Consider the following 26,604-nt stretch of genomic DNA (forward strand, 5'->3'; position numbering starts at 1 on the left):
TGTCCTAACAGAAGTACCTTGTTTTAGGATCTCAGGTTTATCATATATTAAAGGAAATAGGGTATCTCTTTCAATTCAAGAGTCTATAAATTGATAGCTAGATAATCAGTGCTTCCATACAGCCTAAACTTCCATAAAAACCGGACATCAATAATTATAGGTCACTTAGTTTCAACTAAAAGCCCAGCCTTCAGGACAAATCTGATATTTTTTTTACTGAGGAAGGTTTGCAGGAGAGCAATGACCAATATTTCTGCACTGTCAGCACAATATCAGACTGTTTTAAGGAAGTGAAGGCCACTACACACAAGAATAGAATCCATTTATTTTACTCTTGATATGAATCAAAAATTTCTCTACACTTAAAAATGAGAGCCTAAACTTTTTAAAAGAGGATTTAGATTTTTCTTGAAAGGTTGAACATTTACTTACACATATTGTATTTAAAAACAAAAATTTCAAGTGCTCATTAAGGAATATTATTTGGTACCCTAATGAATATCTGCTTCCTAAGGAAATTAGGTCTTAGGTAATGTGAAGAAATAAACTGAGCTGAAAATTAAGATTTTAAAAATAAAAGAATCACAAAAATATACATTTTTGTCTTTGGTGTCTACACTTATTCCAAAAGGATGTTTTAGCAGTATCTAATATTCCTAAAATCTCATAATGTTATGCCCAATTTAAGATGATTCTGCTCACATGCCTTGGTTCTGAATGGCATGCTGATTTTGACTGGCTTTTACTTTGGCTCACTAGTCATTGGGGGTAAAATGTATATTTAATTCTCTTAAATGAAGAAGAAACTATCACTCACAATACAGCTTGATGTTTGCATCAATGAGAATCGTCACAGTCAAATCAGTGGAAGTGTTTAATTAAATATTTATCTTTTGGAGACTGGACCTTAAGATATATATTGGATTGCCTCCTTGTGACAATATTTTTCTCACCAGTCTAATAGACGTAGTGTTAAAAATAATACTGTAAATGGATGTGAAATTACCCTACTCTCTTTGGAAAAAGACACAGATTGTTTCATTTGCTTATTATATCCAAGTAACCTCAACTTGAAAACTTAAGCTGAATCTAAACTGGTATCAGATTATGGAATATCAGGTGTTAGGTCCAGCAGTGTTCTGGATTCTTTGTTTCGGATGATACGTGGTAGCCAAAAGGATCTCTTCATAAATCAACGTGAAGTAATTCACTTGAGAAATCTAGGACATTGTGGAAAATTTATTGTAGAGTCAATAATTTTCAATTCCAGGTAGGAATGGAATGAAATGAACAAAAATCTTTGCTACTGTTATTATGACTTTTATCTCCATAGAGGTGAGGTTACCTAATGCAAAAGATTCACAAACAACGAAGTTAATCTTTACATTTTATAAAAAGAGTGTTTAAAATAGTACTTTATTCTTAGAAATAAGTAAAAGTACAAACAATAATAATAAACATTAAAAATCTTCTATTAAAAAAAATCTCAAATTGTTGACCTAGTTCTAGTTCTGGGAATATATATCATTAAAATAAAACTTAAAGCCTGGGCCAGTATGGCTCAATGGTTAGAGTGTCGGCCCACCTACCAAAGGGTCACAGGTTCACTTCTAGTCAAGGGCACCCACCTGGGTTGCAGGTTCTATCCCCAGCCCCAGCATGCAGGAGGCAACCAATCCATGTGCCTCTTTCACACTGATGTTTCTCTCTCTCCCCTCTCTCTCTTTCCCTCCCTCCCCTTCTCTCTTCCACTCTCTCTAAAAATCAATGAGAAAAATATCCTTGGATGAGTGTTAACATAAAAAATAAATAAAATAAAACTTAAAATATAAAAGAATAGCTAAAAATGAGATGAACTCTATGTGGAATGAAATATAAAACATTTACTTGTATGTCAAACTCTTTTAAAAACATCCACAGAGGAATCAACTGAAAAAAAGCCAAGAATACCAGGAGGACAATAAGAATGCAAAACAACTCAACAGTCTTGGCAGGATGGAGACTGAAGGACTCATAACTACACACAGTGGGCTTCATCACTCGCTGGTCCTCGGGGCGCTGTTGACACTCCTGTGAAATAACAAACATAAAGCCTGCAGATGTGACCCTTTCAATGGATATTGATAGAAAATTCCTACACTGAGAAATTCTTCCAGGTGGCTACAAGAAAAAGGTACAATAAGTTGATCAAATAAACAAGCAGTACAGAAATATTTAGCACTAGATTTCACAATGGTAATGACTCCTAAATAGATACATGTTGATTGACTTCACTGGTCCAAAATATCCTGGATAGTTAGAAGAGTTTACTAGTGGCTCTCATACTGTCTTTTTTCTTTTTTTCTGATAAATTTTATTTATTTATTTTTATTATCTAGAAGATTATTTTTTTAAATATTTGTTATTTTTTAATTACAGCTAATGTACATATTATTAGTTTCAGGTGTACAACCCACTGATTAGACATTTATAGACTGTAAGAAGTGATCACCCTAATAAATTTAGTACCCATCTGACACCATACATAGTTATTACAATATTATTGACTATATTCCCTATGCTGTATTTTACATCCCTATGACGATTCTATAGCTACCAATTTGTACTTCTTAATCCCTTCACCTTTTTCACCTCCACCCCCCCACCCCCAGGTCCCATCTTCTGGCAACCAACAAAATGTTCTTTGTATCTATGAGTCTGCTTCTGTTCTGTTTGTTTATTTTTAGATTCCACATATATGTGACATCATCTGGCATTTGCCTTTTACTGTCCGACTTATTTCACTCAGCACAGTGCCCACTAGGTCCATCCACATGGTTTCCGATGGCAAGCTTTCATTCTTTTTTATGGCCGAGTCATATTCCATTATATATATGCACCATTTATTCTTTATCTATTTATCTACTGATGGATAATTAGGTTGCTTTCATATCTTGGCTATGGTAAATAATGTTGGAATGAACATGTGGATGCATGTCTTTTTGATTTAGTGTTTTGGGTTTCTTTGAATCAATACACAGTGGCTCTCATACTCTCTAAAAGTGTCTGTAATATTGTGGGAAAACAAAATATTTCAAAATCAGTAAATGCTATTTTTTAATAAAAATACACTATGATAAAGACTAAGATATAATAAAAATGGCCAAATGTCAACATCATAACTTTTTGAATAAAACAGTAAAACATTTAAGCAAAGTGTGGCTTTTTGACTAAAACATAACTGTCTTTTCAAATATCTCTTCAACAGAAATCTCATATGTGAAAAATAAAAGTTGGCTTAGCTGGGCATGGCTCAGCAGTTGAGCGTTGTCCTGGGATCCAGGCGATTTGGGTTGGATTCCCGGTCAGGGCACATGCCCAGGTTGCGGGCTCGATCCCCAGTAGGGGCATGCAGGAGGCAGCCGATCAATGACTCTCTCATCATTGATGTTTCTCTCTCTCCCTCTCCTTTCCTCTCCCTAAAATCAATAAAAATATATTTTAAAAAAAGGAAAAAAAAAAAGAAAAGGAAAATTTGTGTGGCAGTGTTTTTTTTTTTAAATCTCATATTAATATTAAACTAATTAACTATAGCAGAAAATTAAGCTATAGAAGCGTTACATAGTTTTATTTACTCTATACCTACATCTATTAAAGTGGCAACCGTGTTAAAGACTTCTTATGTTAGCTGTGACATATTGGTCAGAAGTGAAACACTTCATGCTATTAAAATATTTATTACTAATCCTTTGGTCTGAAGTCACTAAAAACATTCACGCTCATTATTCTGACTGGGCATAGATCTAATTTTATACTTAAAAACTATCATAAGATTAATCACAGTTTGAGGAAAATTCAAAATTAATATAAAAAAGAATTCTGAGCTCAATTATTAGACTGTAGCAGAGCTGAATGGAGGTCAAGAAGACTGACACCTCTTAGTCTGGGTCGGTAAGAGGGAAATATATGGTGACATTTAGAGGTCAACAAGAACTATGATCAGAGAAAAGAGGTACTGAGGTCAAATTCACTGATTAGAAGTTAGTCAATTATCACCTTAGAGGATAACTTCTATGGAGGTTTAATAATTTTTCTACTGCTGTCTAACAGACTTAGACGATCCATAATTTTATCTCTTTATACCTATTTTAACTACTTAAACATGACACTGTGAGTTTGAAGCAGTGTTTTGAGTGGAAGATATATAAAGATGGAGCTTAGGAGCATTTCCTAAGATGATGGGGAAGAAATCTTGATATTATTCATCTGGATTAACAAGATAATGGGAAAATTATGGCTTTTAGTGTTAGCAAATTCTAAGTTTTGAGTTTTTACTCATGACTTTATCCATGCACAGTAGACACACTACAAGATAGCATGTAAAGAGGAGAGATTCTCACCTTTTCACCTGTGGCTTCTCACCTGTGGCTCTTTCCGGCTCTTCTCAGAGCTTGAGCTCAGTCAACTCTAGTGCATTGTGCTGGCTCCCCATTTACTTATTCCTCAAGGTCATTTCACTTTCCTGTTTCTCCATGTTCTAAAATATAGGTCACCTCAAGATCATTGGCTCACTTTTGTGTGTGGTCAGCTCTGTAACAATAATCTATTCATTCAAGTTTTCTTATTTTATTCTCAGGTTGTTTCTCATGAATTATATCCACTGGTGGTGGCCAGGTATTTCTGGGAGCCAGCACATCCCTGGCACCTTGGAGGTCAAATGTTGACAAATTTCTAAAATTATTTGGAGAGGACTTCACCTGAATGGTATGATGGAGAAAACATGATTAGATATGGGAAAATCAGGGCGAGGGAGATGTGAAAGGTCATGGTGGATAGGGTGACTCAGTAGGTCATAGAGAAATTTCAAAATTAAAAAAAAAAGTATGAGAAAGAGGTTTTTAAGCAGGAAATTAGATTTGTACATATAATTATTTTAAAAATATTTGGGTCAGTGAGTACCAATTATAGCTAGTTGGCATCTGTTAGGCAATGTAACCATGCCAATGAAGGTAGATTTGATAGCAAATTGTCCCTAGTAAAGAACCTTCAATCTCTTTCATTTGTAGGTAAAATTTTAATGATAAAAATGCTCAAATGAAAAATTCCATTTTAGGGAGGGTGTAACCATTATTATCTGCATCCACACCTTTATACAAAGTTCATTTCTTACAGTGAATTTTCACCATGGATTCTTAAGACAAGATATTAAGATAAATGGCGCAAAGAAACTCAATTAACTCTTTCTTTGTGGACCCAATATAAAAACCTTTAAATGACTCGTGTGTGTGTGTGTAGGAAAAAATGTTATAGATTCTAGGAGGGTTGTTACCTGAAAACTTGGACTCTCTATGGCAGAGGTATTTAAAAATATTCAGCTGCATCATGGCCTGGCATTGTTCAATAAACAAGCATAGAAACAACTCTCTGAGTAACACCTCCCAGAAGGCCTCTGAAATACCTGTCATGACATCTAAGTTTGGATTCTTATGTTCATAGTCTATTTATCATTTTATGGCACTTTCACTTATTGTGCAAGGTGAGCACAATGTCTTTAAAGAACTCTGATCCAATACTGAATCTCTTTTATAAAGATTCTTGGAGCACAGGATCAGTTTGGCTCAACCATACAAAATTCCAGCGGTTATTCTCTAAATAGTCACTACTTTTTTTTTAAATTCTCACCTGAGAATATTTTTTTCATTGATTTTTAGAAAGAGTGGAAGGCAGGGGAAGAGAAAGAGGGAGAGAGAGAAACATTGATTAGTCTGGGACATATGGATTGGCTGTCTCCCACACACTCCCAATGGAGGCTTGAATCAAACCTGCAGCCCGGGTATGTGCCATTGACCAGGAATCAAACCCGCAATCCTTTGAAACAGCGACCCTTTGGTGCATGGGCCCATGCTCTAACCACTGAGAACACCAGCCGGGGCAATGGTCACTGTTTTTAATCAGATAAATTTATTGGAACCCAGTTACGTGGGCAAAAAAGCAGTTAGGATCTAGGAAATTTGTTGCAGATCAGTAAGTTTGGGCCTCAATTGAAGTTTAGGGCTCAATTTCATAGTGAAAAGAGGGGAACTGGAAGGAACATGGAAGAGCTCTAGTATTAGAAAGTTGAGGCTAGCAAACACTTTAAGACCTGACTCAAGCGTAAGGGAACAAAATAGAAGACCAGCTACCCGAAATGAAGTCAAATGTAGCGCCTTAGTCACAGGGATGTGGAAGAAAAATGTTTTGACTTTGGATCTGATACACCCGTTCCCTTAGGATTATCAGAAAATGACATTCATTCCAAATCCCCTCTGCATTGAATTGAAGGTTCTTGAATTTTTCCTAACAAGTAGGTTCCATGTTCTGGGGTAGTGCTTAGTCCAAAGGTCAGAGTCCAGAATCCTAAATCTAGCACAGGAGGGATTTAGGGACCAGGTAACTGGACTGGTTTTGAGAACTGGGAGGGTCAAGTGACCCACTAGTAAGATTCCTTTAACTTATAAAGTCAAGATGGTATAATGCTTTTCCATGGTGTTTTGTTATCTAATAAATCCTATTAACTTATGTCAAACAATAATTAATAAAAAAATGCTATCTTCAACTATTTCTACTTTCTAATAGTTTTCTGGATAATTAGTTGTTCATATTTTCAAACATGAACCACATTTTAAAAATTATAACAAGAATGGAAATAGACAGGTACATTAGAATGATTATGCAACATATTAAATGTCACTTCTCTTCATATGTGGTTTCTGATAAAGATAAAAACCCTATTTGAACCAATATATTAATTGACTATTGATATTTCTTGAGGGATCAGAAATGAAAGACAAGCATGGTATTAGGGATTATTTCAAATGCTGCCTGGCTGTGCAATCTAAAAGAAAATAAGTGAAGTAGATAAATCAAATTTACATCTGATCTAGTCACAGATCATTTTAACATCAACTCCTTATATTGATAACTTTATTTCTATACTGAAATATTTTGCTACAATACATCCCAGTGGTGCATTTCACAGGTCATTATTTTAACACTATAAAATACTTCTCAGATATCTTCCTTAAAAGCATGAAAAAAAAACCCATAAATTAGTCACTTAGAGGCTTATAACAAGTGGATTGATGTAAAAGCACCCTACTTTAACTTATAACCTCTTCTCAGCATAGTGGATTTAACTGTGTCTAACATAGTGAGACAGGATGGACTAAGACCAGCTCTGGTTGACAGTAGGCCTGATCTTTGGCAGCTTGCAAGAGTTAATTTGTGCATACATTTTAAAGCCAACAGGATACACATTTTTATGTCTTTTTAAAAATAGCATCTCTTCTTTATTATTTCCAATTGCAGCTGCCTCCTGAAATAGAGATGCTGAGTAGGCAAGTGGATATATAAATCTAGAGTTCAGAAGAGAGGTCTGGGATACAAGGAAACATGTGAGGGTAATCAGAATTTAGACAGTGTTTAAAGACCTTGGGTATGCTGACATCTCCCATGAACCGAAAGTAACATAAATAGAGGTTAGAGGTATCAAAAGACTAAAACCCAACACATTCAGTTAATTCAGAATTCAAGACAGTAACCAGCAAAACAACTAAAGAAGGGGAAGCCAGGGAGGTAAGGTGAGAACCAAGAGAAAAATTGTCCCACCCCCCAAAAATAGTTTACCAAATATCACCAAAAGTTCATATAAATGACTAAGAATTGACAGTGTAAAGAACAGTTTTGGTTGAAGTGGTAATAAATCCAAATTGGAGTGGGTTCAAAAGAGAATGGTCGAGAAAGGAGGAGATATAGAGTATAAATAACTATTTTGAAGGGTTTAGCTGTAAAGAAGAGCAGAGAAGTGGGGTAGAGTTGTGAGGTCAAGGAAAGCTATATTTCTTGAGGAAAAGATTGCTTGCAGTGTTTCTCATTGAAAGCCTTTTTTAAAATCTGAATTACATACTACACTGAATTAGGACTAACAAAAGCGTTCAGTCAGGAAGGAGTATTACATGTGCTCCTTTCTTTAAAGTAAAAAAGATGACCCTAAGAAAGGAATACACTGCAATCCCTATAGCTGCTGTTAACGCTTTTAATAGAATTTGTGTTACTGCAGCAAAAGTAAGGATTTGGGAGTTAGACAGACTCAAGTTCAAATCTATACACTAGTTTGATGTATATTCTAAATTTAGTTTAGACTTTTGAACTATTTCTGCAGACTGCTAGTGCTGGTTACCAGTGTAGGCATGGAATCAATTTATTACCTGTGAGGTGGTGGTAACTGATATATTTTTCTTGTCCTGGTTGATGCTTAAGCTCAACAAAAAGTTCTAAGCTTTCAAACAGTTCATTTAAAAGTTTAAATATCTGGTAAGCACTCAGCAAATGTTAGTTATCATTGTGATGGGAGCCTATTCCCACTTCCAAATATACAGATGAACTCAGTCTAGCCAAGATAGTTCTGGAAACTGCTTATTGTATGAGCACTTTCAAGAAATTCAATGTAACAGGGCAACAGCCTTAAAGATCATTTTAATGAGTAAGTATATTAGTATTCAGTGTGTACAAGTAAAAACAATACTCCTGTAGACATGATATTGTAGAGAAATTGTGGACATTAGTGTTACTGGACTAAATAGTTCCATTTGCCTGCATGCATCAAAGCCCAATAAGACAAGAACAGGTTTGCAGCAAAGAAAGTAAGAGATTATGGAAAGTAGGAAGTGGCCCACATCCAGAGTCACAAGTGAGCTAGTGCTCAGAGACCTGGCTCCCAGGTGGCTTCTAGGGGATGGGTTATATAGGAGAAAATTTATTAATCACAGTAACTAAGGGCATTGGGATCCTGGTCTCTACTGATTGGTCAGTGCTGGGGTATAGGTTGTTGATCATTTCATCTGGTCCTGATGTCACCCATGGCCATTGCTTTGTCTGGTTTCACTACTTTTCTGGGTCTGAAGCTGAAACTTAACTGAGGCCTTGATGTTACCTTTAGTTTGATTAAAACTCTGTCTTTGTGGTCAATAGACTGGAGGCTTTGTTTCCTAAGATTATTTGCTGTTGAGCAGAACCTCATTGTCCTGAGGGCTTAATGATTAAGGGAGAGGACAGGCAAGAGAGAAGGAGGGAGGTGAGTCAGGGTGTGGCTTGCAGCCAGTTTGAATCGAAGGAAATAAAAGAACAAAGGTCAAATTAAAGAAATGCAATTCCTATGCAGTTACATTAGTCTGATTTTGGCCATCCAGCATGAACACCTCCTTCTTGTGTTTGGTGAAATTCTTTTAGCCTGAGTCTTGGTGAGAGGTGAAATTCTGCCTCTACCCATGAAAAATTGTAAAATTCTCTCAAATTCATAGAAGCTGGGGTGCATCAAAGAAAAATTTCCCCAAGACAAGTTAAAAAGTTGAGGAATATTTTATTCAAGACTCTTGATAGAGGGGATAGAGATTTTGAACTCAAGTCCCTTGAAATGAAAGGTGGGCACTAATTTAAATGCCTGGGTGATCTAGTGGAAAAGTACTGGAGAATGTTACAGGTGGGCCAGTTAGCAAATTAGACCTTTTTTGTTTGCTAATTGGCACTTATCTCATCAAAATGAGACTTATACCTTCCCACATACACTGGGAGTTTGGAGTACTATGGTCTTTGATGGTTATATTTCAAAGGGATGGTGTTCAGGTCCTCGAAAAAGACATTTCTGAGCTGTAAAAGTGGCAAAGGCTGAGAGATCTACATCTCAAAGGGGCACTGAAAGAATTTACAATTGCAAGCTTTCTAAAGTAAATGCTCTAAGAAAAGGGATAATATGTCAGGGAATTGTTGTCAGGAAGAACCTGTATAAAGTTCAGTCAAGCTGAGGGGAGTGTCTTGGTCAGATGAAGGCAAATCAATCAGTCTTGGTCAATTGGATGCTACTCTTGGAAACTTTAGAATTTGCCCTGTTCTTAGTATCCAGAGTCTGCTGCGAATGGTGGAGGTGGTGTTGAAGTTGAGATTCTAGCAGACCCATTTGACAATGAAGTCTGATGGTGGCAGCACCCAAAACATTTTTCCTGTAACCAAACTCTTCCCAGGCCTACATTTATGGCATCTTAGACTATCTTGGTTCCTGCGTGAACTATGAGCCTGATTTACCAGCTTATCTTCGACTTACTGAATTCTCAGGTATTCCGGCAAAAATATTCTTTCTGATTAGTTAACTGGAATTTATTTATTGTTTGTTTGTTTGTTTGCAGTGAAGCACACTGACTGCTCTTTTATGTTTTTCTGGATACATTTTCATGCTAGATGACATTTCTTTTAAGCCGCTAGGGAGAGTTTTATTTACTCATTGTTGGCACTCCACTGTCACCATCATCACTATGATTTCATTCTTATATTGCCTAGAAAATTAACAACAGTTCCATATATGATAGCTTGTCCTCAAAAAATTATTTTATGCCAGAACAAAAGGTGAAAACTAAATAAAACTCTAATTGTGAGGAAAACAATTGGGAACTCTGCATTCAGCATAAGTGAGGATGTAGGAGATCTGCCAAAAATGTGACTTTAATCTTTTTTTGATTCATGTATAGATATAAAAATGTGAGGGATACAAATGTATTTGTTCAGTAGATCATTTTCTTATGACTTTATGTGATTGTTTAGTATACATTATAATAATATTCCCCAGTATTCTATTGTTCCTCCCTCTCCCCTCCTCCTGTCTTTTCTTTGAAATTCATATTCATAATTCTTGCACACCATTCATGTCACCAGTCTAATGTGAGATACTCTGAGGGATATATGAAATGTAGAAAATTAGCTCCTTAACTTGGAACAGCTGACAACCTAACTAGCCCATAGCAAAGGGTCTTTTGTAGTCATTACAACAATGAAAGCTTGAGGATCATAGAGGATCCTTCCCATGGTATTAAATAAGGAATGTCCTGGATACAAAAAAAATCCAATTGTCCATATACATGGGGCAATATGGTATAGTGAGAAGGGCCTACTTTACAAATCAGAGGATCCATTATTTGTCATTTTCATGAATGAATTCATCTTGTTGATTCTTGTGTCTCATCGAGTCACTTGGAAAATAAGGACAATAATAATATGTTATCTACTCCAGCAAATTGTGAGGAAAACCGAATAATATAATAATACATGTTCAACCTCTGAATCAATAGCAAAGGCCTATGTATATTTAGATCATTATTAATTTTCATTACGATGTCATGCATATAAATAAGTTAGCATAGGAACCTGCTCACTTTAAGTAGTCAACAAATATTTTATTACTATTACTATTATTATTATTATATTATTACATCTACTTCTATCCTTCCCTTGTATTATTCCTTGATAACATTACTTATCTCTCTGAGGAGTTCTTTACTCTTGAGACATGTCAAAATAACAACATCATAAATTTGTGGCCTCCAAATTTTTCAATACCTGCCCCTCCTCCATCTCCTGCATCTCAGTAAAAGGTACCTCCAGTCTTCCAGTTGTTCCCGTCAGAAATCGTGGCATTATCTTTCACTTCTCTTTCTCTCATATAGCATATTCCATCCATCAGGAAGCCCTGTAGGCTATGTCTGTAAAATACCTGACAAATCTGCGCACTTTTTACCACTATGGCAGTTGTCCTCTTCAGGATGTATCCACCCACTGTGACCTCTTTATTGAACTACTGCTGTAACTTTGCAGGGACCTTCCTGCGTCCACACCTGGGGCTCAGCCAGAAGACATAGTGATTCTTTGAAACGCAAAGCTGATCATGTCATTCCTCTTGGTTGGCATTTCACTGTGTCTCCGTCATGATATAATCCTTAATATGAGTATCTTTACCATCACTCCCCTGTCACCTCGTTTTATTGGTCAATTCTTTACTGGCTTCTTATTATATTCTGGAAATATTCCAGGAATACTCCCACCTCAGGGACTTTGTAGCTGCGACCCCTATGTCTGAAGCATTCTTCTCTAGGATATCTATAGGGCTTGCTTGTCACTTTTGGGGGTTTTCTGTTGGAATGCCCCCTCTTTAAAGAATTCTTCTCTAGCCATTCTATCCAAATCATAAACTCTGTTCCTCTCTATCACTTGTCCTTCATTCTTTCCGGTACCACTTACCGCTACCTGACATTGTAGTGTTTTGTCCCATTTGCTGATTTATTGTCAGAGACCAGACCAGTGCATAACATATGGTTGTCACTGGATACATTTTTGTGGAAAGAATAAATGGATAAAGGAGTCAGTTAAAAACAAGGTACTTTTGATAATTTCTCTAGAGATCACATCTTATGAATTTTTCCTCTATAAGCTTGGTTAAGTTGGAGGGTAGATACTTCATATCGTAAAAAAATGAAAAGATTAAAGCAAGATTACTTCCAATTTTTATTAATCAAAGAAATATAAAAATAAAGACACAATAAAGTCTTAGAAAGTCCCATTGCTATTTTTGATCACCATGAGCCCAACAGCATTATTATGTGTAGTCAATCAAACTGCAATTAAAAATAAAATTTGGCATTTTAATCTGTGTAACTTTAATTTATATAAAACTATACCTTGTTTGAGGTTTTGCAAAATGTAAAAAATTTCTTCCATAGCCCAGTGCACTTTGGTGGACCTTTACAGGTGTGAAATCTTGGGTTGTATCTCTATTTTAAGGACCACTGTTATAAAGATAGTACCATTACCTTGACCTTTTGAACGAGTGGAGGAATAGGTATTATATATGTGCCTACAGATATTGCTTCACCATACTTCTAAAAATGTCAAATAAGAGAGGGTGGTATAGCAAAGTTAAAGAGCTGATCTTTTGAATTCAGATCTTAACTCATCCTGGTTCTGCCATTTATTAGGTATATAAACTATGATGAGTTATTGAACCTATTTTCTTAGCTAGTGAATTAAGATAATATTATATAATAATTAAACAATGACAGTATGAAACAGCATGCAATAATTGAATCATTCATAAGTGAATAATTGAAAATACTGAAGTACTTAGTAGTGTTCGTGGCATAAGTTAATAAATGGTGGTAGTGACATGATGATCATGGTGGTGGTAGTGATGATGCTGTTGAAGTAGAGCACTCCCATCTTCGCATTCCTATTTTCAACCCTTACAAACGCTACTTTGGAGATAAGCAAGAGCAACAAATTTTGGTAGAAACAATGACCTCTTCCCCTCCCCTGGCTCTTTGTAAACTTTGTAAAATATTTCTGCCCATTAAACTTCCAGGGACTAGTTAACTAGGAAGGTTAATTAACACTTAATTTAGCTTCTGTCTGCCCCTTCGCTGGTCTCCCACTTGCCCTCCCAGCCAAATGGAATGTGGATTTTGCCTTTATACTCTCCCTGTGGAGACTCTTCGGGGCTGCGAGTTTTGTTTTGGGCAGGAGCTGGCTCGCAGTCGCCGGCTAATAAATCTCCAAACAGTCAATCTGGTCTCTGTGTGAATTAGTCTCGCAAAAGCCCGTATAACACTGTCCCCAGGATGCTCACTTTGTTTTCTTATGTCTTTCTGATACCCAACAATTATGGGTCTAAAAGACCTCCCAGTCACCAGCATGCATCAGAAAAAACAGGAAAACATAAAGAGTTCCTCCATAATTGAAAAGAAAATCTATTCTCATATGTTTTTGCTATTGAATTCCTAGTAGTAGCTTGCATCTTCCAGACCTGACTGGCCATCTAGAGTTGGGCTCTGCTTTCTACCTAAACTCTATTAGCTCCTCCCTGTATTCACCAAACCTTGACCAGCAATTTCCTTTCATATCTGTTTTACAGTAATATTATTTGACTTTGCTGGACTTTTCATCCTGGCCAATGCTTCTTTTCCCCATCCCTGCCACTAGGTGAACTTGAGCAAAAGTCAAGAAAAAAGTAGACACTTCAATATTTTGATTTACAGTGTTTGAAAGGGATTTCTTTTGTCCATTTGTAATTTTACTCATTACCTAATGTGTGTACATTAAGGATGAGGGAAAAAAGACAAACAAAATAAAGTTGGGAAGCAATTCCGTACGATCTCAGAGGCCATTTTAGAAAAATTGAACTGTCATTGGAATACCTAAAGTTTACAGTCTATATCGTTATTCTATCTATTAGTGAAGGGTTTTATTTTCTGGGTTTTTTTTGTTTTTTTTTTACTCCGTTTTTCATTTATTCTTGAGGAAAACAAATTAAGTAATTTTCACAAAGACACAAGAATATTAATATTTGAGTAGAATAATTACAACCGGAATGACTTCTTCATAACTCTGTGATTACTAGAACAAGATATAATTTTGGAGCAGGGAAGATACAATTATTTCTCTGTATGTTCTCCTAATTAATATGCCAGTGATAGTGTTCAGTAATCAAATTTCTAGGATATAGTAAATGCTGAAGATAAATCTGTTGACTGGAAACTAAAGTGGTTAATTTGTAACTTTGGGGAACTAAATGACTGATGTTCAATTCAAAATAAATCAGAAGAAATGAATAGGAAACAATTACCAATTTTACTCATTGTTATTTACTTCTTAATTTAAAATCTACACATTTTAAAAAAGAGGAATAAGCTTTTGACTTGCCTTGGATTGCAATTTATAGGCTATTTTGGCAAATTTCTCAGTTTAGTAGTAGTCATGACTGTTGCTGAACCTGTTCATTATATATGCACATGTCTGCATTTATATTCATGTCTATCTCTGCTAACAGTCATGTATATGCAATATGCATGACTGTAAAATTATGGTTATTAATCTTAAATGTGAAACCTATCCATACATGCAAACACTCTTATTATGGATTAGAGACAGACTAATTTTGAGCTACCTAACACATGTGGCAGAATTTTTTTAGTTGGTTTGATACTGTTTCCCAGCAATAGTAATGTAATTCATTTAACATATTCTAAAACATAGAAGAGGACCTTGCACATAAAATGTACCCATTAAGTAGCTGCTGAATAAAGAAATGATTTCTCCCAGAAACCTATCCATGGACTATTTGGACAAATATTTTCATGTTGAAGTTTTTGTTTTTCAACCACATTATTGGGGTATTATTGACACACAAAAGACTGGACCATCTTTCTTGAAATCATTTATAACGGATCATTTCCCTCTTGTTTTAAACAGGTCCTAACTACCCCCAGAGATTTTTTATGTACATTAATATAGCAAGGTTAAAGGGCAAAGAAAATGTGACAGATTTTCTTGATTTCAGTATTTTTTTCTTCTTATTTGAGAAGTGCTTTAAAGCTTACCCTCTTTTCCCATTCCTGCAGATTTTAGTTAACGTAAAACCAGCTTTAACTCTAAAATGTCAAAAGAAACATGGGTCTCATATTCCTAAAGTTAAATTTAATGGGTATGACCAGGTAGCTAAATAAATTTATAGATAAATAATAAAACTTTACTGAGGTATTGTTATTCCAGATGAAATTTGGAAATGGTTTCCCTCAAAATCAAATCAAATAAAAAATAATTAAAACTTTTATTATCCTAAAAAGATGGCTAAAATAAAAATTTATGGGAAAACTGTTACTGGTCATTAAATATAGTAATAAGGAGAGATTCCAGGGAAGAGTTGCTGGATGGATGCCTAAGCAAAGTTGTGAGGACTTGAATCTCACTGAACCTCTATCAGCCTTTATTTTTCTACCTCCATCAAAAACTATTGACTTCATTAACTTTTCTAGTCTATTTCTAGCCTGGAATCCTGGATCTCTAGAGTTACTTTGGAACCATGTAAATATAGATTGAGACACATATTCAATTCAAAAAACAATGTTTCTAAAAATTTGTTAAGGGAGTTGGTACTTAGGATGTAAACTATTCTAGTGCCTGGGGACTTGCTTATGTTTCTTGCATTTTATTGTTTATGGAACTGATTTTGTGATATTGATATTCTTATTAGTCTAGTGACCATTAGAAAGTTAGAAAGAGCAAAGAGGAACTCAGGAGAGAACTTATTAGACACCTGATGGTAGATCCAACTTTCAAAGTGTTGAACGAGTGGTAACAGATCTAGTGGAGATGACTCAGGGTACACCTGCTGTTAACAGGGTACAAACTCAGTGTCAGCTCTTGATTGATTCTTTGGAAATCAAAACACTGTCAATAACTACGAAGATGTTTCTATTCAGGCTATTGCAATAGAATTAGCACCCTTTCATGAGGAGCATGTCAAAGAAGAGAGGGAAAAGCTAGAGTTTTACATAGATAGATAAATAAAAAATTAGGAAGGGTGGACAAAGAATCTCTACTTCTAAGAGCCAGGGCTTATTTTATTTTAGGATATGCAAGAGCAGAGTGGCCTATTTTCATTAGCTGTCTCGTGGAACGCAAAAACGTATGTGGAGATAGGGGAAATTTCTTAACAACCTTTGCTGTTTTTCTGGAACTTTGGGCTTAGACAAAGTTCATCACTGTCAACTACTTCTTAATTTGGGCAGAAAAAAGAGATTCAGATTTAGAGTAAAAAATATTTGGTCTTTAATTTCTCATTTTGATGAGACTTTATTGGCTCTATTTCTCTCTATATTTTGAGAACAAGGGTAAAATAAATTACCTTTGAGCACACTGTATTTTTGCGTTGGGATAAGAAGTCAATTTGATAAAAATTATTGATCATAATTCTTATAACAGGTGATTACAATTTGGATATTGGTCATTCTGTTCTATAGGCAATATTTTCACTTGGGACTATCTGTCCACCCTTCCTCATAAGTCCCTTGTTTACCTGCTTCTTATTGACAAAGTTAGGAGTAGAACCTAGATTCTAAATGAAGTTGTCTGAGTAAAATATATTTTTAAAAGAAATATGCTACAAATATAAACACAGAATGCATTTTATTTATTTATTTATTTATTTATTTATTTATTTATTTATTTATTTATTAAATATATCTTTATTGATTTCAGAGAGAGGAAAGGAGAGGGAGAGACAGAGATTGAAACATCAATGATGAGAGAGTCATTGATCGAGCCCGCAACCCGGGCATGTGCCCTGACCGGGAATTGAACCCCGATCGCCTGGATCCTAGGTTGATACTCAACCACTGAGCCATGCCAGCTGGGCCAGAATGCATTTTACAGTCAACTATAATTCATGGTAAGATTATCGTTTGGCTTGAGCTATCTATTTTTAAGCATATATTTTAAAGTTGGCAGCATTTGTAGCAAATAATGAATGTATGCCTTTACAATGACATTGGTAATTCTCTAACTTAGGAGCAAGTTAAGTATGTATTGCTATTTGAATTGTCAGTGGAACAAGAATGTTTTTAATGTAGGATAGACCTGTGTGCTTTTTATGAAATCAGAGTTTACATTGCTATTTTCATAGGGATTTTGTTGTGAATAAATTTCTAGTTATTCAAGGGCAGTTGTTAAAATGAGTTTTATTTTTACTTTTGAATACACTGTAATTTATTTTATAACTTAGATTAAAGCACAGCTTCCCTAAAATGACATTGTATCAGGTGGATTCCCCTCCGAGAGTTCCACAATCTATTAAAGTCAGATATGGAGTTTTCTGCCCTAAAGAGGATTACAGAATACATTACTGCCTCCACTGAAGAAAAGTTCTTATTCAGAATTAGCAGGGTTCCTTTATTGTACCCTTGGAACTCAACTACATTCACACACATTAAACACATCAAGAGGATTTTTATAAACATTACGTATCTACTTGCAAGATGTATTTCATTTCCAAGTTGTACATTGGGAGATATGCTTTGTCTAAGGAGACATATAACCTTTTTAAAGGACTTGATTCAAAACCCTGATAACTTGTTATTACAAATTCTTTTTAGTTCATTCAAAATATATACCTATATGAGATCATCAGAAATGGTAGCTACTTTCTTCCAGTCTCCATTTCTTGTGAACTTTATGTTTAATATGTTCTGAGTAAAGCAATGAATATAGCCCCAGCCAATGTGGCTCAGTGGCTAGAGTCACAGCCTGCTGAATGAAAGATCCTGGGTTTGATTCCAGCCGAGGGCACATACCTCAGCTGCAAGCTCCATCTCCGGCCCTGGTGCAACCAATCTATGTGTCTCTCTCACATCAATGTTTCTCTCCCCCTCTCTCTCCCTTCCACTCTCTCTGAAAAGCAATGGGAAAAATATCCTCAGGTGAGAATAAAAATAATAATAATAATAATAATAATAATAAAATAAAGCAATTAACATACACCAAAGTACCTCAAAATAGACTAATTTATTATAATATAGATAGGTCTTAACATTTCTTTGCCTTGGTACTTTGTGATTAATTTTTTCAGTACCTTTCCTTCTCAGACTTGGGGGTGGTATACATAAAGCCTACTGAGCCATTGTAAGCTCAATGTCAACCTTTCAAGTGCTAATCATTTGCTAATAGCTATTTGTACACTTATTTATTAGAATAAAAATTTGCAAATTCATAGCAAATAATAATCACTTATAAACTGAAATAAGATATTTACCTTGTGGATAAATGCAACTTTATTAAAATATTGTCTACTTTGGATCATTTTTTTCATAAAATATACTATTAGCCAACATCTATCATTTTATACTTTGGAAATATAAGAACTCTTACTGAGAGAAATAATAACTGACTATAATAACTAAGAAGAAATTATTGAAACAAATGATTGCATTTGACAATAAAACAGGGATCATAACTACTGTTTAATAGCTGTTTCCTAGTTATAGGTGTAAGTTCAACTCTGGCTTTTTCCTTAGGTGACAAATACATTAGTTAAGTACATTTCAGCCTTTATGTGTAAAAAGTAAAACAAAAACAAAACAAAAATCAAAGAAAGTACCTATCTAATCTTCAGTTGTCTGTAGTGGGAACTCTTTTCTTTTGAGAGGACTTCAAATTGTTGACTTTGATGTTAACGGTTTGGTCTACTCAACTATATATTTCAGATCAAGTGAAAGTACCTACCCAAAATATTCACAGTCTACTTCACAGAGCAAGGCTACTTTCTCTGTAATATTTAAATTTTTGTAATTCACCAAAGTTCTATTTTACTTATCTTATTATAGAGTAGCTTATTTTAATAAGCATTTTTAAATAATTGGCTGTGATTATAATATGGAACTCTAGGATTTTTAGAAACCCAAGTCAAATATCCTTAGAAAAGGTGTTATATTTTATGATAAATGTTGACATCTGACCTTCCATGAATTTCATGTTAGATGGTCTGATACCCTTTGGAGTTCATCTATTTCTTTTTCAACCCCTTTTGTTATTACTACATTCCTGCACAAATAATCCTTCAGTGAGTCTCCAGAAAGATGTAATAAGTCTGGGTGTTCTTATAAAATAAATATGTAGCCATAAAGTCAGGAAAATCTGAGTTCAAATTAAGACATGCTAATTACTAATTATACAGTCCTGGGCAAGAATATTTAACTTTATTAAATTTGCTTTCTTATATTTGAAATAGAAATAATAATAATTAACTCATTGGTTTGTTGTAAGCACTAACTAAGATTATGTACACAGAGGGCCAGACATATTACTTTATCCAACCCAAACATTCTGTAAAGTTTGGTGCATTGGTCAGGGTTCTCCAGATAAGCAGCACCAGTAGGAGCTACACATACATAAATATATATATAGAGAGATTTGATTTATTTATTATAGGAATTGGCTCATGCTATTATGGAAGCTCTTAAGTCCCATGATCTGTTTTCTACAAGCTGGGGAACAAGGAAAGCAGAGGGTATAATTTTCTCCTAAGGACAGAGAACCAGGGAAGCCAAAGGTATAAGTCGCAGTCCTAGTACAAAGAGCTGAAAATAAGGGGCAAGGGAGGGTGATAGAGTAGGTCTCAGTCAGAATCCAAAGGTTTGAGAACCAGGAGTGTTGATGTCCAAGGACAAGAGAAAATAAGTGTCCTGGATTAAGAAAAAGGTAAATAAATTTGCCCTTCCTCCACCTTTTTGTTCTATTTGGGACCTCAAGGGAGTAGATGATATGCATTCTCATTGGTGAAGAGATAGTAAAGTTTTGGGCATAATAAACAAATGAATCATAGAGTAGGAAATATATATCAAAATCTTGTTAGAATGGGAGGACTGTGGTATGTTATCAATGGTTAAATACAAGTATCAGATTAACCAATTGATAATTATCTCTGACCAGAAGAATTGAAGGCTATATTTTTACTAGTGTATAACATACAAACTGCAACTGAGTAGTGATTTTTTAATTTTTTTTTTACTCAGCCTGCCAATTCAAATGCTTATCTCTTTCAGAAACACCCTCACAAACAGCCAGATATAGTGTTTTATCAGCAACCTGGGCATCTTTTGGCCCAGGCAAGCTGACTGACACATACAAGTTATCATTACTTTTTGTTCTTTCTCTTCTTTCACATTTGCCTGTGTCATAGGCACGGATGTGGGCCTATGTGGTTTTTGGGTGTCCATTTTGTTTTATGGTATTTGTGGCTTGTAACCAATTCCTTAAGATATTTCTCATAAATGTGATTATATAGGGTCATATACATTGGAAAGTTTCCATCAATTTATCAAGGAAAGATAAAAATGTTAGCTGGACACAAGAAGGGTGACTAAAGAAAAGTTAGCAAGAAGGAAGAAAAGAGTTACACATAGACCAAGTGTTGTGCAAAAAAATAAAATGAGACTGGGCTCTGGTAGCTGAAGTGACAACCATCAGGCTTGAAAAGCAGTTTGCAAAATCAGAGACAGAAAAGCCAGGATTGAATATGAGGTTTTAGGATCATTTATAGAAGGGATCAAGTGAAGAACAGGAGACTCAGGTCTACATGAAGCAAGGAGAGAGGTTAGTAACAGGAAATGATGGAAATGGTTGCATTCAAAGAGCCTCACTGTTTTCATGACTCCTTTCCAAAGACAAAGTAAATCCCCTTTCTGTTATTATGAGTTCATCTAGCCACAACAAGAAGCCTTTGAATGAATATAAAGTGCTTGAAACTAGATCACCTCCTCACACCCTACATAAGAATAAACTCAAAATGGATTAAAGACTTAAATTTAAGTCTCAAAACCATAAAAACCTTAGAAAACATAGGCAATAAAATCTCAGACATTTCTCATAGCAATGTTTTTTGTGATATAGCCTTTGAAAAAATAAACAAATGGGACTATATCAAACTAAAAAGTTTTGGCACAACAAAGGAAATCATCAACAAAATGAAAGAACAACCCACTGAATTGGAGAGCATATTTATCAATGATACATCTGATAAGGGATTAATATACAAAATTTATAAAGAACTCAAAAAACTTAACACCATTAAACCAAACAATCCAATTTAAAAATGGGCAAAGAATCTAAACAGACACTTCTGCAAAGAAAACATACAGATGGCCAATAGAAATATGAAGAGATGCTCAAGGTCACTAATCATCAGAGAAATACAAATTAAAACCACAATGAGATATCACCTCACACTTCTCAGAAGAGTTGCCATCAACAAATCAACACATAGCAAGCACTGGAGAAGATGTGGAGAAAAAGGAACCATTGTGCACTGTTGGTGGGAATATAGATTGGTGCAGCCACTGTGGAAAACACTGTGGGGTTTTCTCAAAAAATTAACAATGGAACTGCCTTATGACCTAGCAATTCCACTTCTGGGAATATTTCTGAAGAAACCCAAACGTTGATTTGAAAGAATATATGCTCCCCTATGTTCATTGCAGAATTGTTTGAAATAGCCAAGATTTGGAAGCAGCCCAAGTGCCCATCAGTAGATAAGTGGACAAAAGAGCTGTGGTACATTTACACCATGGAATACTAATTGGCCATAAAAAAGAAGGAAATCTTACCTTTCACGAAAACATAGATGGACCCAGAGGATATTATGCTAAGTGAAATAAGTCAGTCAGAGAAACACAAATACCACATAATTTCACTTATTTGTGGAGTCTAATCAACAAAATAAACAAAATAATAGAAACAGATTCATAGATAGAGAGAACAGACTGACAGCTGTGTGTGTGTTGGGGGCAGTTGGGTGATACAGGTGAAGGGATTAAGAAAAAAAAAACCCTCATCAGCACAGACAACAGCTTGGTGATTACCAGAGGAAAGGAGGGTGGGGCAGGTGGAAGAGAGCAAAGGGGGATAAAGGGTGATGGAAGGAGGCTAGACTTATGGGTGGCGAACACACAATACAATATGCATATACAGATGATGTATTATATAATTGTATGCTTGAAACCTATTTAATTAACCAATATAACCCCAATAAATTAAATATATAATAAAATAAAGAAAGAAAAATGATATTATTACTACAATAATAAAGTGATTGAAAGGGAGCTATCCATGTGAGAAGTCCTCATAGCTTTTGTGCCCTGAGCAAGAGTAAGATAACCTAGAATTTTTACTGTCTGCATTGTACACTGCTGATTCAGGCTATAGCAGCCCATCAGTGTCTTAAAATTAGGTTCATCTCTAATTTTTCTTCCTAGAATTAAAAGAAATTTGAAGAGAGGTCTGTGATACTATTAAGCAGACCACAGCATAAGGCAAGTGTTTCTAACATCTTATAGTTATGCATGCATTCTAGTTTTGTTCTTCACTCTACAACCCAGTGGTAAAACTCAAATGGAGTGCTAATTATTCATATAATCTATAGCTTAAGACAACATTTTAACTCTCAGCCTTTATCTTATGGGACAATATTAGAATTATTTTTCAATACTGAAAAAGAACATAAAATGTGATTTTTCAACTTTTCTTTGGGTAAAGCTTTGATTCACACTTAGAATTGCATATAGGGTCTTTAGAACTGCATCATATAACTATATTTTTAGTAAGAAACACTAGTAAAAATATAGCTTACAATTCTCATCAGAGTTAGTTATCAGTTGGTAAATCTGAGCCTTGCATTTAACTATTGATAACATGTGAATGTCTTCCCACTCTAATAAGATTTTGGGTGCATATTTTATAATCTATGATTGATTAGTTTCTTATATCAAAATGACTCATAGTGCACCAAAATATTACCATAGAGAGTGGGCAGGCACATGCTTTCTTAATCAGTCATCAATTGATTTTCCCATTGCTTTTTCCTGTATTTTTATAAGATTTTTCTATCTAAAATGAGATGATAGATGTGAAAACATGCTACAAATCATAAACAGCTTTATAAACACACTGTTGTTATTTTCTATTAAAATGCAAGTTATAAGCTTCATGTATATACTGTACTTGATTGTAAGTATATCATAGAAATTTGGTAGGCTGGGATTCCACTCCCCATCATCTTATTTTTTCAAATTTTATCCATTCTATCTATTACAAATACTATCTTTTACTGTTCATGAGGCTTGCTTTTACTTTTAGAAGCCCCCAAAATAAAGGTTCATACAATAAGAAAGAAAATCTAGTGAATTATTATGAATTATGACATGTGAAGCTATGGTATATTATCAAATAAAATAATCACAAATTCCTTACATTCCTGTATTTACATCCTATTGGAATGTAACTTTCTTACTCCTATCAATATATGAAATCTTTTTCTCCATCTCTTGAGTCTCAGCTTGGCTCTGTTACTTCTTTTGGCCACTGGGATATAAGCATATTGGTATTTGTTTTCTTATCACTGACTGAATGCTGAAAGAGCCAGGTGAAGAAGCCTACAGTAGAACCTGTTGGAAGATAAAAGAGCATGTAGAGCAGAGACAAGCCATCCTAAATGAGCCTCGATCAACAAGCTTAACAGCTTCCAAAAGGTGAGTGAAGCCTTCTTAGATTATCTAGCACCATCAAAGTTGGCCCAGATCAGAAAACATACATAGTCAACCTAAATAATTATTAGAAATTATAAATGCTTGTTGTTTAATGTTTTGAGGTGGTTTGCTATACAGAAAAACTTACTGAGGATAGTATGTATCTCCTAAAGGGATTAGTTGACACTTTAAGAGTGTTAAATACTTTATTCAATTCCTAGCAGCTTAAACTAAAAAGAGGAGTGGGGAAAAGAATTTGAGAGTAACAAGAGAAAATGATGCTTCCTATAATCTTCTTAAATGTGGGGTGGTGAACAGGAACTTTAGAGTCTCTGTGCCTTGGAAATTTATAAGAAATATCTTTAGGGAAATCATAAAAAGTACATTAGACCAAGGAAGAAGAAATATCAATAGAACTGTTGAAATGATCTGTAGAATAAATGTTTTGTTCTGCATTTATCTTCTTGTCTAAGAAAATTACTTTTTATAGTATCATATGCAAATTGATCTTTCTATAGAGGAAAAGGGGAAAGAATTCATGGTATTACATACATATGCTCTAGTTCAGTTTCAAAGTTGACAAATATTTGGTAATATTTGGAAGGACTTGTAAAAATAATGACAATTTTTTGAGAAAACAGCATGGTATTGTTGAAAGAACAGTTAAATAGGTCAGTGGAACAGGATAGAGAGCCCAGAAAAGGGCCCACATAATATAGTCAACTGACCTTTGAAAAACTACCAAAGGCAACATAATGGAGAAAAAGATAGTCTTTTCAACAAATGATTTTGGAACAAGTGGATATCCACATGCTATAAATAAACCAACCAACCAACAAACAAATAAATGAAAAAGAAAAAAGATCTACATACAGCCATCACACATTTCACAAAATTAACTCAAAATGGATCTGACCTAAATGTAAAATACAAATTATAAAACTCCTAGAAGATAAAATAGAGAAAACCTAGATGACTTTGGTTATGACAATGACCTTTTAGATACAACATCAAAGGCAAAATCCTTGAAAGAAATAATTGATGAACTGGATTTTATTAAAACTAAAAATTGCTCTGTGAAAGAAAATGCCAAGAGAATGAGAAGACAAACCGCAGACTGAAACAATTCTTTGCAAAAGACACAACTGATTAAAGCCTGTTATCTATATACTTTTAAAACAAAATAAGAGATCACAAACAACTTGACTAAAAAATGAGCCAAAGACCTCAACAGAGACAAAGAAGATATATAGATGGCAAATAAGCATATGAAAGATGTTTCACATTGCGTGTCATCAGAGAATTGCAAATTAAAACAGCAAATGAATACCACTATGTACTTATAAAAATAACCAAAATCCAGAACACTGGCAACACCAATTGCTGGTGATGATGTGGAGCAAGAGGAAGCCTCATTTATTACTAGTAGGAATGCAAAATGTTACAGCTATTTTGGAAGACATTTTGGCAGTTTCTTAAAACACTAAACATACTCTTACCATATGATCCAGCAATTATACTCCTTGATATTTATCCAAAGGAATCGAAAACATATATCCACACAAAACTCTGCATGAAGATTTTTATAGCAGCTTTATTGATAATTGTTAAAATTGGAAGCAACCAAGATATCCTTCAGTAGATGAATGGATAAATGGACAGTGAAATGTTTAACAATAAAAAAGTGCTATGAAAGCCATTAAAAGACATGGAGGAAGCTTAAATGTGAAAGAGGCCAATGTGAAAAGGCTGCCTACTGCATGATTCCAACTATATGGCATTCTGGAAAAGGCAAAGATATAAAATTATCAGGGGTTGGGCAGTGGGCAGGGGTGATGAATATGAAGAGCACAGGAGCTTTTTCGAGGCAGTGAAAATACATTTCATTATGGCCAATACACAGGGACACTCTTTATTTTCAGTGAGATTAAGTGTGGGGTGTAGTTAACAATGTAAATACTGGTGGCAAATTTTTTCCTAAATCCGAAGTTGCAGGATACAAAATCAATGTTCAAAAATCCACTGCTTTCCTATATAATAACAATAAAGCTTCAAAAAAAGAAATGAATATAACAATTCATCATTTTGCAATTGCAACAAATAAAATAAAGTACCTAGGAAAAAGCATAACAAAGTATGTGAAGGAACTATATACTGAAAACTACAAAGCATTATTGAAAGAGATTGAAAAAGACAAAATGAAATGGAAAGGTATTCCATGTTCAAGGATTGGAAGAATCAACCTAATTAAAATGGCAACATTACTTAAAGCAATATACAGATTTAATGCAATTCCCAGCAAAATGCCAATGTCACCAGGCCTGGCATGGCTCAGCGGTTGAGCATCGACCTAGGATCCAGGCGATCGAGGTTCAATTCCTGGTCAGGGCACATGCCCGGGTTGTGGGCTCAATCAATGACTCTCTCATCATTGATGTTTCTCTCTCTCTCTCTCTCTCCCTTTCTTTTCCTCTCTCTGAAATCAATAAAGATATATATTTTTTTTAAATGCCAATGTCATTTTCTAAAGAAATAGGACAAAAAAATCATCACATTTGTATGGAACCACAAAAGACCCTGAATAGGCAAAGCAATCCTGAGAAAAAAGAGTGAAGCTGGAGTTACACTCCCTGACTTCAAATTATACTACAGGCCTATGATAATCAAAACAGCATGGTATTGAAAGAAAATCAGACACACAGACTTATGGAACATAATTGAGAGCCAAGAAGTAATACCACATGTATATAGGCAAGTAATTTTTGACAAAGGAGCCAAAAACACACAATGGGAAAAAGAAAGCTTCCTTAATAAATGGTGATGGGAAAATTAAAAAGTCACATGCAAAAGAATAAAACTAGATTACAGTTTGTCCCCATGTACAAAAATTAATTCAAAATGGATCGAAGACCTAAATATA

Source organism: Miniopterus natalensis, chromosome 12 (assembly GCF_054644295.1).
Source record: "Miniopterus natalensis isolate mMinNat1 chromosome 12, mMinNat1.hap1, whole genome shotgun sequence".
Taxonomy (NCBI): domain Eukaryota; kingdom Metazoa; phylum Chordata; class Mammalia; order Chiroptera; family Miniopteridae; genus Miniopterus; species Miniopterus natalensis.